The sequence below is a fragment of the Danio rerio genome, chromosome 8 (assembly GCF_052040795.2).
Source record: "Danio rerio strain M-AB ecotype USA chromosome 8, GRCz13ab, whole genome shotgun sequence".
Classification (NCBI taxonomy): domain Eukaryota; kingdom Metazoa; phylum Chordata; class Actinopteri; order Cypriniformes; family Danionidae; genus Danio; species Danio rerio.
The window spans coordinates 29144787-29162686 of record NC_141028.1 but is presented as its reverse complement, the minus strand read 5'-3'; the positions used below and the strand labels follow the sequence as shown (position 1 = coordinate 29162686).

At 36.3% G+C, this 17900-nt stretch overlaps 1 long non-coding RNA gene across 1 annotated transcript in view; it reads left to right on the top strand.

Moving 5' to 3' along the window:
• Positions 1 to 11145, top strand: part of LOC137490330 (uncharacterized) — a 144308-nt gene extending 133163 nt beyond the window's left edge. The window contains exon 4 of the long non-coding RNA XR_015498003.1: positions 9701 to 11145. This is a non-coding gene — a long non-coding RNA (uncharacterized LOC137490330). The remainder of the gene's footprint in view (positions 1 to 9700) is intronic.
• The last annotated feature ends 6755 nt before the right edge of the window (positions 11146 to 17900 follow it).

Genomic DNA, 17900 nt, shown 5'->3' with positions numbered 1-17900 from the left:
TTATGGAATTTTGATACCGCATGCTGTATGCGAGAAAAAAAAATTCTCAGTAGATGCAGAGACCCGGTAGGTGCAGAAAATAATGTTAAACAGCCGTTTCTGTATAGACTATCCTGTCACAAAATGTGTCAAAAATCATACTGTATATGGCGAAAAATCTTACAAGATGGTAATAGTCTGAATAAGGTGTTTACATGTTTACATTTAGAGAGCAGCCTTTACAGTGGATCTTTCAGTCTATATTACTGTAGTGATATTAACATATTGTAAACTAATTAACCAAATAATTTTGACCAAGGTATGTCTTTTAAAACTGAAAGAGTACTGCTGACGAGACTAACTTTTATTCATCATGCATGAATTAACATAAGCAAGAACACTGAACCACGTCTTTTAAAAGAAGACAAGTGGCAAATCTGTATTTCCCCATTTTCAGATGTGAAAAGCTGTCGGGTAAAAAATGTTACCTACAAATATATATTTTTGTCACGTGTTAGCAGACCACTGCAATCCACAAATGTAGGCCCACACACGAGCTGTCCCCTAATCAAAGGAAGATGTAAACAAAACCTTCATTGCGGCACATTTATAAGTGCAACTCTGCTGATCCATATCTGCAAACAATTCTTCTTCTTTCACTTGTTTTAATTAAAGCTGGCAACACAACTTGGTGTCTCTTTGCCATCTGAACACTGTAACAGGTAAAAACAGTCTTCGAAGCTTTATCATGCATATTAATGAAGTTGCACCAAGCGCTGATTTGTTCATACCAATTCATTTTTATGAATCAATGCTGAAAACTTAAAGACATCCTGTTGTACCAGCCGGTACAACATGGAGTCACCACGCTGGAATTTACCCAAGGATCTCATGGCCATGACTTAGCTTCAAAATTTATTTTCAACACATCCAATAAAAACATCCAATTCTCACTTTTTAGTAAAATATATGTGTCCTAATAGTGTTTTTAGCAGCGTGGGACATATATATGAAAAAATATGTGTTAGTGTTTTGTGACCCTACAATGCCAAAATAATATGTCTATAGCTTAAAGAAATATCAGCACAAACCTTTAGGACAATTAGAATACCAGAAACACAACACAGGGGGACATTCACAAAGTAAGTGAGCAACAGACTCAGAAGATGTCTCACAGAAAGAGCAAGAGACGTCAATGTCATTTTTAGTTTTTTTTTTTTTTTTTTTTTAACTAGATTAAATCTGTAAATATTTTTTTTTAAATATTTCTTTAATTTTATTTGTTTAAAAAATCTGGGGGAGTGACCAAACCATTTAATATAATCAAAAGGTTGTTCCAATAAGAAATGAAAGAGGTATTTGAGATGTCAAGATCTAAAAATAAAGACTGGATTTATGATTGGATTTTTTAGTGAAGAAACAAAGGGATCCAACAACAGTAGAATCAGGCCTAGGCGTACAGAAACCAACAAATTATTATGGACGCACCCATATGGATATTTCAACCGATATCGATAACCGATTACTCTTAAGATTTGAAGTGCGATAATTGTTATATTAGCTGATAAATATAAATATTTCAAAATGTTTTATTTTTTATACAGTGGACAACTGATTTTATTTAAAAGAACTCCATAAAATTTTGAACTGATCTTTTGAACTGAATAGCATACTATTTCAAAAGGTGATTATATAGACCTATATTCACGTTTTCACCTAACCAGTTAAACTCTGCTGCTATTTTGGGATTTCCACCTGGATTTCGCCTACCCAAATTTTAAAGCTTCCCTAATCCACATGCAGAGGTGTAAATGCAAAAATTTGGTATAATTTTAAAGAAAACCCTTTGAATTTTCATAAAACACTATTGAAAGTATTTCAAATAACTGTATATGTTGACTGTGTTATAATAAACATCTAAAAAAAAGACGCTTTTTGTAATTTTTTTTTTTTTTTTTTACCTTTTAGGTACTGTGTGGTCTAGCGTGCTGTAATTAATTTTGGAGGTTCCTGCACATGTCTGTATTTATATCTGTCTGTATATATATATATATATATATATATATATATATATATATATATATATATATATATATATATATATATATATATATATATATAAATATTAAAAAAAAAAATATATATATATATATATATATATATATATATATATATATATATATATATATATATATATATATATATATATATATGCTACATTAGCATAGTCTAAAATTATAGCCACAAACTAATATTCCTTCAAATTTTTAATGAAGAGTGTATAATTATAATAATTAGCTAACACTTTATAATAAGATTGTAGTAAATGTTGACAAACTATGAACAATACATTTATTAGTGTCTGTTCATGATAGTTGAAAAAACAGATGTTCATTGTTAGTTCATGTTACCTCACGGTGCATTAACTAATGTAATGAATTGCACTTTAATAAGGCATTCGTAAATGTTTAGCTATGATAAATAAATGCTGTCCAAGTGTTGTTTATAGATAGTTCATATTGATAAATACAATAACTAATTTTAACCTTATTGTGACGTGTGACCATATATTGTGTGCTCATATTGGTATGTGAAGGGATGGATAGCAGCATCTGTTGTGCAGTTCACATTGTAACAGCCTATGGAAGAATCTAATAACGGCCCACTGCATCAGAGCACATTATATTCATCTCTATAAAGCTCAGCGCCGGGCGGCGGATGCCATTCGAATTCCCATGGAGGTACTAAAGGGAACCAGCCTCAAAACCCCATAAACAGCTCACTCATAAAACACATTCTATTTTAAAAGCACCATTTCAGTAATGCACCATTAGTAAGACTCGTAATCAGGCCGCCGCATTTCCTATCTGCCGAATGTGTGATCTACATCACTGCAGACCTCTATCAGGGGCCGGATTTGTTTTTTACCCACAAATCACACCCGGAAGAAAGTGGTGGCTAATGTAATAACTGAGTCTGAGTAGATGTGGGAGAGAAAGGGAAGCTGTTGGGTAAATGGCCTTTGGGCAAGGAGTGAGAAGAGCAATGGTTTTCTTCGTCATGCTTTTGTTCAGTCAGACTAAAACATACAAGATCTTTAATATGCATGGCCAAGGATGCATTTGATTGGCCACAATGTTTCATAATGAGATAACAACAATGATCATTTTTACCTTTTATTTTCATGTTTTTCTAAGCCTATATTAAACTCTCTATGTATTTGAGATTTGATTTTTATTTTTAAATCAGGAGAAGCAGTATTGATTTTCTATTTGTTACATTGTTTTCTGTTTGCTGCATTTGGACAGATGTCAAATAGTGGCACTGGTATGCATACACACTGTAAAAGCACTTGCTGCTGAGCTTTTTTGAGTTGACTCAACTTTTAACTCAAATACTGCACTTGACTCAATTTAAGTTGAATAAACTCAGAAATGGACTGCACATGTTGGCGCCTGTGATGTAGTGGTTAGGGTGTTGACACAAGCACTCCGCTGCTCACGGTGACCCGAGATTAATTCTGCCTTGTAGTCCTATGCTGATCCTTCCCCTCTCTCTGCTCCCCATGCTTTCCTTCTCTCTACTTTCCTATCCAATGGCTGGATTAGTTGGCATTTCTGTGTGGAGTTTACTTGTTCTCCCTGTGTTTGCGTGGGTTTCCTCCAGGGGCTCTGGTTTCCCTCACAGTCCAAAGAAATATGGTACAGGTGAATTGTGTAAGCTAAATTGTCCGTAGTGTATAAGTGTGAATGAGTGTGTATGGATGTTTTTCAGAGATGGGTTGAAGCTGGAAGGGCATCCACTGCGTAAAACATATGCTGGATAAGTTGGCGGTTCATTCCGCTGTGGCGACCCAAGATTAACAAAGGGACTAAGCCAAAAAGAAAATGAATGTATGAATAAACTCAAAAATGTCATGAAGCTGGTTGCCTTAAAATTTTAAGCTGATTTAACTTTTTTTTTTCAGTGCAGTATACTTCTATAAAACATGATGTGGAGTAGAGACCTGCCACCTGATTAATATTAGACACACCTAATAAATATTGGTAATATCACCAGAAGTAATACAGTGATGACAAAATTTAAATACTGTAAATGGGAGCGGGAAAATTTTGTATATTTATTTTGCTGGATCTGACAGAAGCGGTACAGAATCTTGTCAGAGTGGGACTGAAAACTCTGTCCTATGATGGTCTCTAGTACGGAGCTTAATTTTCCAATGAGTGATGGGCATATAAACATACATTTGTCAGCCAAGACATTTGTTCATAGCGCATCAGAATATAAAATTTAGTTATTTAAGTGTGAAGAGCAGGTGTGAATGGCACTCGTGAGAAAAAAAAAATTAGATCTGAAAAAACATACACAGTGGCTTCTGGTGGATTTGCAAAAACAAAAACTGCAAAAGGCATAGCTCCTGGGACGTATTTCACAATCTCCAAAAATGTATACAGGAGTACGTATCAATAATGAGCCTGGGTTGCTAAAGATAGTAAAGTATAATTATTTTAGAGAGCAGGCTCTGACACTATCTGGGATCTCCAAATATATATTTCATTCTAGGGGTATTTTGTGGGGTTATAAATGAACATAAAACATGTTTCTGGAGAATTTCTGACCTTACTTAGGCCACATCTAATATGTATATTAAGAAAAAAATTAACTTAAAGAATAGTTTTGACAAACTATTCTAAATCTTTTGTGATATATTTTAAGATACATGTTATTATATGTGTTGCTATATGTTTAAAAGATCTACTTTTCTTTTTTTTTCTTTTTATTGTGGCAGTTATTCCTTTTCTTACAACATTACATGTTTAAAGTAGACAATTGTATTTAAGTTACACACAATTTGAAAATCTCTAGTCAAGGTGATTGTACAGTTTGATGTTTATTTACAATAAAAATTGACCTTAAAATACAAGTCCACTGCATTCAGGTGTCACATGTTGAATAGTTAATACACCAAATGTACAGTATCGAATTTGTATACCAGATATATTTGGCTTTCCGGAAGTGAAATCAGACAGTGAGAGCCAGGCAGACACTGAGATCGCATTAAATCCCATACATAAGAGGATCTCAGTTGAATTTCCTCTCAGGCTTTATTGAGAGAGTCAGTTTTGTGGAGTGGGAAGAAAACTGAAATTATTCAACCCTTTCAAAACGATGAATTGCTTGAAACTTTCCTAATAATAACTAATTTTGAAGTTTGTGGGAAAAAAATGTTTTGGTGAAAGTGTTAAGAAATGAATAAAGTGTCAGGCCCTGGGTGGTGTAATTCTTCACCCGTAATATTGTTCTGATGTGTGTGTTTGGGCTTAGCAATCAGCATTTATCCTGTACTTCACTGTACTCTTCCTTTATTGTGGTCTCATCTTCCATTTTACTTTAATCTGGAACTGCAAGCAAAGAAAGAGGATAAATGGCCACAATAATTCTTTTCAACTTTGTGGCCTTATAGATCTGTTAAGTCATGTTGTCAATTTGTAGCTCCAGCCAGAAAGCTAAATCACCATAGATTCTCTTGCATGCACTCTGTGGTCAAAATTATTGATTAACATTTTAATATAAAAAAAAAGTTTGTGCTTTCAAAGCACTGTGGTTCTTGTATGCTGCAATTCAAAAGTTTGAGATCAGGACCATTTTTTGCATTATTTAAAAAATGGCTGCACAATATTTAAAAAAGACAACATTGCAATGTTTTTTTTTTTTGTTTGTTTTTTTTCTGCAATATATTGTGATCTGTATATAACAGACCTATAGTTTTTCGTGATTCTGTGATCGCTGAATCCAAAGCAAAATTGACAAAAGGTCGAAATTTTTGCCACCCTGCAAAATTCTTAATTTAAACGCAAAATAATAATAAAAAAATGTAATAATCTCATAAAATATCAAATTCCAAACTATATAATCAAACTATATTTCAGTTTGCAAATTAATTGTTTTCCATGACCTATAGAAGTTGCATATGCAGCGCACGTGCTGTATTTGAGTGTCTCTTGAAAAAATGACGTCTCACCTGCGCCCTCACAATCCAAACATTACATGGAGTGGGGGGAGTTTTCAGCTTGTGCAGTAAGCAGACGCAGATGAAGCACAAGTGATTCACATGTGAAGTCAAACCAAAGATGGGATTCGAATTGGGCGTTTTTTGCATTTGACGAGCTTAAGACTGCAAAAGAAAGTTGGAGCAAACATCTAACAAACAGAGCAGTGAAACAGACTGAAAAGCAAGCAGCTTACAAAGATGGAGGTTGATTCAAGGATGACAGCCACTGGTCATGACCGAATTGATAGACATTATTTGTGCTTTCAGTGTATGGCTGGCTCCATTTTTTTATAATTTATTGTGCCGAAATAGTTTAAATTTGCTTTAGATTAGAAATAGTCCCTATTAGATTAGAGTTAAACTGTGCAGTGACTCTACATTTACATTTACATTTAGTCATTTAGCAGACGCTTTTATCCAAAGCGACTTACAAATGAGGACAAGGAAGCAACTTGCACAACTATAAGAGCAACAATGAATAAGTGCTATAGGCAAGTTTCAGGTCTGTAAAGTCTAAGAAGGATTCTCTACAATTCCCTACAAATCACAAGAATTCTCTACAAATCACATGTTCTGAACTGTGTTTTCTGGTTAATTATAATCCCAACTCGACATTGCAGTTTTTGCGATGTGACTATTGCAGATTCACATATTGCATATCGATGCCGAAACGATATATTGCGCAGATGTAATTTTAAATATAATGTAGAAGATTTAAGAGATTGGGGAAAACATATTTGAACTTAGTTTTATTTAAAAAGTTGTTCAATTAAATTTATTTTAGCAAATAAATTAATTAAACATTTTATAATTGACAGTAAAAACTAAAATATATTTAAATTTACTTAATTATACTACCTTCCATTATGATTTTAACAGAATGGTAAAGCTCCATTTACTTAAAAAAAAAGAAATAAAAAATACTTTTTACTAAACTAAAATACTTTTTATTTATTTATTTTTAAAGCAATTTATTTCTGTGACCTCAATACTGAATATTATGTGGCCATGAAACATTTTAGGGTTAAAATTTTGCATTTTTATAACATTATAAATGTGTCTGTAAAAAAAAAAAAAATCTATTAATTAACAGTTGTCTAGCTGGTGATTCGCTTGTATTTTCTGATTATTTATTTGCATAATGTGACCTTGGTCTTTGCTCTGACAAACTTTTGATGTTGAACTATTAAGTTTAACAAAGCAACTAAAATAAAACAGGTATTGAATGAGCTGCCAGCACCTTTTCTGTTAAAAAATGGATTTATTTATCTCTATTATTTCTTATGTAATATATTGTTTCAAACTACTAAAGGTGTCAATAAAGTTTAATTTTCAACATCAAATGTTCTCACAATGCAATATGAATGTGTAAACGAGTGAAAAACATGTTAATTAACAAATACTTTTAAAGTGTACTGTCCCCTTTTAATCCATTTATTGCATTTTTGTTCAATAAACATGAATTTCTTTAACAGCAAAAAAAAAAAAAAAAAAAAAACTTTAGGTAATAAAGTAAAAAGTCTGGTGGTAATCAGACTAAATAACATTATTTTTTATATTCTTAAAACTTCTTGCTGACAAACAGATAAATCCTAGTGATTTAAAGAAAAAGGGCAAAGCATAAAGATTTTAAATGACAATTATTATGCTTTCATTAAAAGATTTTGGGCTGTTCTGTGACCCTTAAACCCATTTTTTTAAATATATCATCAAATATTTTTTGTTATTTTGCTGATAATAAAATACTAACTTAGCACAGCAAACTAAACCACTCTATTTTTGTTTATTGCTTCATGTTCGGGTATAGGTCTAAAAAACACAAGCTCAGCAGCTTCCAGAGACCATCTGTGAAATTATAAAACAGCCCCAATTTGTATATACATAGACCTGAATCGGTTCACAGCAGGCAAACTGAGGGTAAACAGGTGGGCGGAGCCTAACAATCTGTGTATGTGAAAACTGTCAGCTATTGCAGTTTCTCTTCACATGGTGTCCAGCTGGGACCTTAAATGCACTCTGGTGTCGACTGCTGTGCTGATTTCCAGCCTGTTCCAGCAAAAGCAATGAAACAAACATGGATCCAGGATCAGCCTCTGGCATGTTAATACCTCTCAAGTCTACTATACAAGGCTGTTCTGGGTTCAGTGGGCCGTCGAGAGCCGAACTGAAGCGAATGCGAGGTTCAGAGGTGTGAAATAGAGAAGGGGTTGTTTCACTGTGCTGGAAATTGGCTCCTGCTGTGTATCCCAATCCTGCTGTCTGCTCACCCATCTCATATTTCCTTCTTTTGTTTCGCTGTCTTCATCCTTATTTGTGTCCAGACTAGAGATCCAGTCCAATTGTCATCATACTGCATTTTTTTTTTTGGCTCGATTTATTTGGTTCTGCGTCCTCAAAGCTGTATTTCATGGTGAAACTCTTCCTTTATTGTGGTGTCCTCTTCCGTTTCACTTTAATTGGAAACAGCAAACAAAGGAACAAGGATGACCACAATAATTCTCTTCAACTTTGTGGCCTTATAGATCTGTTGAGTCATGTTGTCAATTTGTAGCTTCAGCCAGAAGGCTAATTCACCATTGATTCTCTTGAGAATTCACTCTGTGGTTAACATTGGTGAATACAGTTTAATGTTAAAAATCAATTTGTAACTGCAATACATTGATCTTAAAAAAATATTGTAAATGATTTAAGAGTTCTGATGGGGGGTATGTTTTTAGCAACTAAAATGTTTTAAATTGTTTATAATTGACAGTAAAATGCAACATTACATTGAAATACCCAAAACCAAGTTTGTCACCAAGATTTTTAATATTTTTTTTAGATAACTGTAGTTGCCAGATGAATGGAAAGCGAGTGGGGAAAGGTAAGGGTGAGGAAAAGCGCTCATGTTCATGCTAGAAATGTTGGCCTGGAAAAGCTCTGGCAGCCTCAGTTATCCATAATCACGTTTGGAAGATTGACCCGAGGTGGAACTCGGAACTCAGGAGAACATTCCGGAACTCAGTGCGGGGGCATCTGTCACTTTTTGTGAGTGATGTGCCATTGGCTGCCGCATAGTTAGAAGAGATGTATTGGGCTTTGAGCAGGGAAGGCAGTCTGCTTTTATGAATACACTAGAAAACATTCATCTAGCAGAGCTTGCCTTCTCAGCTCGCCTATACTGAAGCGCTTTCCATGCATATCTATAATAACTATGATCATATGCTCATTTTATTAGGCCCATTAAATAAAACCTCTAATGCAATTCCATGCAGATAGTCGTTTGTCTCAAGCACTGCCTTTGGGTCTTTTTTTTTTTTTTTTAAGCCACTCTTAAATCTCTAATGACATCTTATTACATTTACATGCTAATTTGTTCATTTTCTCCTTTATTTACCCTGTTATGGACCCATATCCGCCATTCTGAAGTAAACTGTGGTCATTTTAGTATTGGGAGGATGATTATGGCTTTTATGATGACAAAGGAGGATCAAAGCTGCAGTTTATTTATGCATTTTTTTCCAAATTAACTGCTGATAAATGCAATAGTAAATGCACATAGAAAAATAGCTGCTTTTTAAAATAAAACTACATAATATTCTGGTTGAGCATAATAACAGCATATTAAAACAGTTACTGAAATGTCATCTTTTTATTAAAATGCTTGACATTTGTGTATTTTTATTTCAGCAAACCTCAAGGATTATTGTCTGAAGTGGATACGTTCTTGGTGTGCCTGTACTTTTATTGATTGGGATGACAGCATTTCCCAGAAAATTTGCAGCATAAAGTACTACTTTTTCCTTTAAATGATGAGTGAGTCCATCTCTCAAATTTCCCATTCACTGAGGATGTGGATCACATCTGGTCATCAATAGTGCAATGCTGAATAAAGAGAAGGCAAAAGTGAAGGCAAAGGCACCAAGGTTGTTACATTTTAGCAAAAAATTGACATTGCCGCAATCCACACACATATCACAGATAGGTCTATTTGTGAAAATGCTCTTGCAACCACACAAATTTCATGAGAGAAGCATTGATTATTGGGTGTTTCTTGGACACTTTTGGCCTGTGGACACTGTCCAACATTAGACCATTTTTTTTTTAAACTTTATAAACATTTCCACCACAGGGTAATTTTATTCACAAATCAAATTATATAATTATACAACAATATTTTATTATGGAAATGAGAAAGTAATAATTATCGATTGATTGGGGGGATTGATTTACTACTTCATTGTCTTGCTTATTGTTATCTCTCAGTGCACACAAAACATAAGATTTATTGCTATATATTAAGTACTACTTTTTCACATTACAAAAAATTCTGCTTTTTGACAGGGAAACAATTTTGCTTTTGTGGAAAATTTGAAATGTGATGACTTTAAAATAAGCGAAAACTCTATTTTTTTGGATCATTTATATTTTTGTTTAGATTAATTATTTTACAATTGTATTAAACACAGAGACAACACTAAATAGATGCAAACAAATATTAACCTATGTTGGGTAAGTTAATTAAAAAAAGTTACTTTAATAAATTACAAATAGATTACAAATTACTGGCTACTACTGAAAATTAGTCATTTAATTACATTTCTAATTTCCTAATGTGAAAAGTAATAAGATTACTAATTACTTTACTTTGAAGTTACTTACTAAACTAGTTGAACTAGTCACCAAGTTGAGTGCCTTCCAGACACACTAGATGGCACTCTACACATCACATCTGCTACCGGACTACATATTCCATCATGCATTTCAAACACACCAGTTCCAGTTCACCACTGACTACAGTCACACAGCTGAATTTCATGAGGACTGATTACTAGGACTGTTTATACATCTTACCATTAACGTGTCTTTGCTCAGTCTTGTATCACTGTTAGTGTGCATTACCCAATGGTTTCCTGGTTCCTGGTTCCTGGCTTTTGGTATTTTTCCATGTTTTGATTTTTGGAGTTTTGTGATTTATTTATTTTTTATTTTATTTTTTTTTTGTGTTTGCTGTCTGCCCTGACCATTGCCTTTCTGGATTTTACTTTTGATGACCCTCATGTTACTGTTTGTTCCTGTTGACCCTGCCAGTTTGACCATCCCTTTGCTTAATAAAGCTTGCATTTGGAATTCTATCTCTGTGTATGCATTCGTAACAAACAACGTAAAAATCTTGATGATTCTGTAGATCTTGTCTATTAAATCTGATCTTTAATTTGTATTTTCTATTGGATTCAAGTCAGGGTCATTCTACAGCTTGATTTTCTTGCTCTGAAACCATTTGAAATTTTCCTTCACCGTTTTTTGATCATTTTCTTGCTGAATTGTCCATTCTGGATTTATCTTCATCATCCTGGTAATGTAAACTTAAAAGTTGGAGCGAAGCAGCTAATATTATTTTACAGCAACAAAGGGAAAAGGTTGAAGCTACGGAGAGATTTCAGCTGCTGTCTTGGCTTTCCATGATCTATACCTCCCTTTCTTCATGTATTCAATACTTTTTCCTTAATTTTATTAAGTATAACTCAATTTGTAAACTAATTAGTTTTGGTTTATTTGTATATATGTATTTATTTGGTTGTTATCAATATTCAGTTATGCAGTCAACTGCACCTTTAGAAAAACCTTCTGAGAAAAATGTTGACCTGTTTAATAATTATTTACCCCCAAATAAATGAGAAAGAAAGCAAGAATAAAAGAAAGAAAGAAAGAAAGAAAGAGATAACAGAATTATTGAAAATTATAAATATGTTTGGATAAAAATCAATTTGTGCACATAAAAAAGCCCACTGAAGTAACAATAACTACCCACTCAGCAGTTCATACACATTGGCTTTTCCTCCCCCAAACACACAAACAAACAAACAAACACACAATCTGTTCTGAGGATGAATCTGCCGTCGTTCTTCAACGAGTGCTTGAAATGAGAGAGAGAAGCCCCCCGAGGACAAGACTTTCTCTGAGTGTCAAAGAGTTTGTGAGCGAGACAGAGAGTTTGTGTTAGTGGCCTTGATTCTCTTTAATATCCATGAAGGAGCGATGAAATCGGGCGAAATAAGAGGAAATAAAGCACGCTGAATGGTGTGATGGGGAACATGGATTACAACCGTCTGTGTGATGCTCTCTGTCATCTGTATGTCTGGCCTGAGGTCTGATACACTGACCTCTCAGTGCTCTGCTATTTCTGAATCAATGCTTTCTCCTTTCCGTAATCATTTTCTTCAAGGCAGATGGAGTTATTAAATCCCAACGCCACATTTTACATGGCACTGCAGAACCAAGCAGCTGGTAATAACTCACAAATAGACGGACAGCCAACCTGACAGAATGAAAAAAGATTTTTTAACCCGAGGGGAAATTTTGTACAAAACAGCTGTTTATAAGAGCGAAAGCTTCTGAGAAAACAATGTGTGATTTAAGATAATTCTTCAGTTTTGATTTTGTTTTGATAAGTCTATTATATATATATATATATATATATATATATATATATATATTTTTTTTTTTTTTTTTTTGTATTTAGTTTTTTGGTAACAGTTTTCAGTGAGGTTACGATTGATAACTATACAGATAATATTAGGGTTTACATATATGGGATAATGAGTTAAACAAGGCACAGGTGAGCAATAGTATACAAAATAGAAACTGGGAAATACAAATTACATGGTAAAGAACTGCACTAAATAGATGCAAACAAATATTTAATTGTGTTGGATAAGTTACTTTAAAAAAGTAATTGATAACAAATTACAGTAACACTTTACAATAACAGTGCATGAACAATAATGTGTTAATATTTAAATTAAACATTAGCTTATTATGAACTAATGATGAGTAAATGTATGCGCTAATCATAAACTAACTTACATTTGTCAAATAAGTCATGTTTGAATAACGGCTACCTTAATTACTTGTATTTGTTGTTAATTAATGTACTAATTACCATATTAGTTTATGCTTAATTTAACCATAATTAATGAATGAAATGTTAATGTATTATTATATCGCGACTACTTGAAGGGGCACATGATCATTAAACCATTCTTTACTACTCATGAACTCCTTATGTATGTCTGTCTAGTGCATTTACACTAAATAACACAATCCAGGCTTATTCTGAAAACATAGTCCCGTGAACGTTTCTGGATACTGCGAATTATGTAGCCGGAGGTACGTATGGCTGCATTTAATTTTTTAAACGAATGATTCCTGGAAAATCAGGTAAGACAAACAGAATCCAAAAAATAATGTTTATAACAGGGTGAAAATGTGGTAAAATCCAAAAACGTGGTAAAAATCAGATGAAGGCTTTTCTTTTTCTGGACGCCTTTTGTAAATTGTGGGTTAGGTTTAGGGAAGTAAGCGGGTCAATCTGTAAAATTAGATGGGTTTAGGAAAAGAGGAGGGTGGGTCAGCCGATCAGCCGGTCGCCCAGTCAATCATTCAATCAGTCAAACAGACGATCGTTTGACATCGGCCTCCGGTGGGTTTATGTGAGAACAGTGCGGGCTTGAACGGCACTCACGAGAGACATTTGAGATACGAAAAAGTGCACACAGTGGCCTCTCGCAGATTCGCGAAAACAAAAACTGCAAAAATACGTACCTTCCGGGATGTATTTCACGCTCTCCAGAAACATCCACAGGACTGCGTTTTCAGAATGAGCCTGGGTTGGAATAACAACAGAAAAGTGTTCTATCAACATCAACAGATTAAACACAAGAGTTCATGAGTAGTTAAGGATGAGTTAATGATGATGTCCCCCTTCAAGTAAAGTTATCACATAAATATATATTATCAGCTCATAAGCTCTTGTTTATTACATGTAGCTTAAACTTTTATTTGAAATAATATATTAATTAACCAAATGTACTAATAATTAATTAAGGTAGCCTTATTTACACATGTACTCTTGTAACTCATGTTGTAGTTAAAGTTAGTCTATAATTAATGCATTTAGCTTGGCATTTTCAAAAGACTTAAAGAGTGAGTTTGCCCAAAACTTACATTCTCTCATCATTTACTTATTCATAGCCTGTTAGAAGAAAACTGGATACCTGTAACCATTGACATCCATTGTATAAAAAAGCACCATTTGGGTATTCTGTGCTTGGAGATACACAGCCTTCCTTGAAGATAAGGAACTTACATGTGCAAAAAACATGATATGTGAACGGCCCCATAGGCAGCTATGCTTCTCTTCACATTCAGAAGATACCTTCACTCCCAAAAATACCATTTAGACTGTTTCGGCTGAGTTGAGCACCGGTGTCCTCCTTGGCAACAAGTATTGTAGTAGAATGCTTTCTTTTCAAGTGCTTGAACAAGTTGCTGGTCACACCCAACTCTGCTTATGTATTGGATCTAAGCTTAGAATAACTAGCAATGAACAATTGTGTTTACAGTAAAAAGGTTATTATATTTAATTGAATAATTAATATCTAATATTTTATTATTATTTTAGTAGTAGTATCATCATAATCATTATTATTAAAGGGCACCTAGGTTACCCCTTTTTTCGAATTTAATACAAGTCTTTTGCGTCTCTAGAATGTGTATGTAAAGTTTCAGTTCAAAACACCCATCAGATTTTTCATTATACCTTTTACTAAATCCTGTTTTATACATTTTTCCACCAGGGGGTTGTTTTGTCGTGTTGCTCCTTTAAGGCCAGTCCTCCCTGCCTACTGTTTCTACTTGCCTGTCAGCGTGGCTTAAATCTCCTCCCTCGGCTGCGTCAGACAACAGACAGACTTAAAGGAAGAAGGTTTCACGCAGCGTTTGTGAGAAATACAACAGTAAGAACTTTACCAATGAGTATTTGTTGTGCAGTTGCATTGATGAGTGACACGCAATATCGTTACAAAGAACACACACACACACACACACACACACACGCACACACACGCACACACACATACAGACAGACAGAGCGCGCTTAGCTTAGCACTGTTTTTGCACCCAAATATGTCAGGATACATGCTAATCTCCCACGCTGTGTGGATATGTTATGTTAATGTACAAAATAAACCTAGGGTGACAGGCCCAGAAGACAGGCCGGCCGGAATGTGTAAAAAAGTCGTTATCATATGAACAAGTCTAATTGGAGGACTTGTTCCAAAAAAGCCGACCCCGCAACCATATGGGACTAAGGCCAAATAAGAAGAAGAATGTACAAAATAAACCTGATTTAACGTCCACAAACCGGGATTGAAGCGTCTTCTTTCGTAATTGTTCTGACACGCGGCTGTGCTGATGAAGTAAAGCTGAAGAAAATCGCTGTACTTCATTACATACGTGCTCTGTTTTAAAACATTTTAAACATGTGAAACTTACCCTTGATCACATTTGATGATGATTGATGATCCTAGCAGCTTAACAGACCTTTTATTCCCGGTTGCTTTGCGCACGTCTGGTCTTGTTGACATGATTAATCACGTGAGTACCGGGACATGCTACGCAAAGCTGCCCATCAATGCGGTGGGCGGGGGGATCGCACTACTACGTCAAGTTGCGGTCGGTCTGAAAACCGCTCCAATTGATCCACCGTTTTTATGTTGTTGAATTGAAAAAAGGGACTGTGTGTGTTTATTTCACCCCAATATGACTGTCACTATATATACACTTATATGTCTGTCCAAACAGCTTGAAAAGTAGATTTTTCGCCATAGGTGCCCTTTAAGATATAAATATATGGAAATGTATATGAAGAGTTCAGATGCAAAAACCTCTAAGTGACAGCTGAAATTTCCACAGAAAAAAAATAAATAAATTTTTCAGCCTCCTTTGTTTATTTTGAGATTTTTCACTTTAAAAAACAGTAAAACAACTTATTCTTTGCTGTCAATGTGATATTACTGAACATAAAAACAAGAGCCAGATAAAAAATGCTAATTTTACACTCCCAGAAGTAAAGGTACATGAGCTATCACTGGGGAGGTACCTTTTCAAAAGGAATAAATTTGTACCTAAAAGGTCCATATTACAGTTTTTCTTCATTGGTTTGGCTAAGTGTTACAGTTTAGCACAACACTATAGCTCACTTGCAAAAGCTCATATCTTTCCAAAAACTGTTCACTCATGCATCAAGATAGGGATATGCACATCGATGCTCGATTATCGATATAGACTTTCACGCTCAAAAGCTAAGGGACAATCGTTGTGACGAAGGTACATAGCATTTTCGCCCCCCCCAAAAAAATATAAGTCGAAAATAACCCAGTAAAGGTTTTTAATACGACAGTACGTTGGGAAAGCGTTCAGTCATGATAGGGAGGACGCTGCGGAGTTCCCCTGCTACCCAAGGAGGGGAGACATGGTGACAGCCTGAGGCCCAGCCCCGGAAACAGGGGAGGGGTACATAAGAGGATGGTTAGCGGGGAGGGAAGACACGAGCCCGCCCTAACACAGGGGGGGACTAAACCGTGGTTGAGTGAGCTTATGGGATCGCAGGCAGAGGATCACGCATAGCAGGCACCTATACCCAGAACGCGGGCTGACCGGTGGGCATGCCAACAACGTAACTGGCCAACGTATGACTCCTCTGCTGAGTCAGATGCTGGGGGCCTCGGAGGAACTATGTAGGGTTTACCGACCAGGGAACTGAACTTACAAAGCTGAAAAAGCGCACGTACCTCCTTGTTAGGGAGAATGGCGCAGCAAGCATGTTTCAAAACCCCAACCGAATTGTTTCCTCAATCACCAGGGGTTACCTAATGCCTAATACCTAAACCGGCTCCATTCGCAGATTGTAAAACCTTGCAAATGTATTAGGTGTTGCCCAGCCCGCAGCTCTGCAAATGTCTGTCAGAGAGGCAGCGCGTGCTAACGCCCAAGAAAATGCGATGCTCTATGTGGAATGCGCGCTCATCCCTGGGGGACACGGCTCACCCTGGCTCAGAAGAGCGAGGGAGATGGCATCCACTCTCCAGTGGGCCAACCTCCATTTAGATACGGCACTTCCCTTCTGCCGACCACTGTAACAGACAAAGAGCTGGTCAGAGGATCTAAAGCTCTGAGTGCAGTCCACATAGGTTCACAAAGAGCAAACAGGACACTATAATAAAAGGGCTGGGTCTGCTTCTTCCACAGGCAGCGCTTGCAGGCTCACTACCTGATCCTATATGCCGTGGTAGGAACCTTGGGCACATAGCCTCAGGACAATGTGAGAGTTGGCCGGCCCGAATTCTAGGCACGAATCACTGACCGAAAATGCCTCCAGGTCCCCGACCCTCTTAACCGATGCCAACGCAACCAGCAGAGCTGTCTTCAAGGACAGTAATCTCAAGGATACTGAATCAAGAGGCTCAAAGGGCTCCTCACGTAGGCTCGTAGAACTACCACAAGGTCCCAAGAGGGCATGAGAGGGGGGAGGGGTGGAACCATACGCCTTGCAACTCTGAGGAACCGGATGATGAGGTTATGCCTCCCCACAGTGCCGCCATCTACGCATCATGAGCGGAAATAGCGGCCACGTAGACCTTCAGTGTGGAGGGCGACAGCCTTTGCTCCAGCCTGTCCTGAAGGAAAGAAAGCACAACACTGATCTGGCAAGATCAGAGGTCTTCTCTGCGAGAAACGCACAACTCAGTGAATAGACTCCACTTCAGGGCGTAGGCATGCCTCGTAGAGGGTGCTCTAGCCTGAATGACGGTATTAACCACCGCCATCGGTAGGTTACCTAAGTCTTCCTCGCGTCTATGGACCACTCGTGGAGGTTTCACAGATCTGGGCGAGGGTGCCCGATGGTGCCCTGTCCCTGAGAGAGTAGGTGCTCTCTCAAAAAGACCCGCCAGGGGGGGCCGTCGGGAGGAGGGAAAGTTCAAAATCCAAGTCCGGTTGGGCCAGAGAGGCGCAACTAACAAGACCTCCTCTTCGTCCTCCCTGGGTT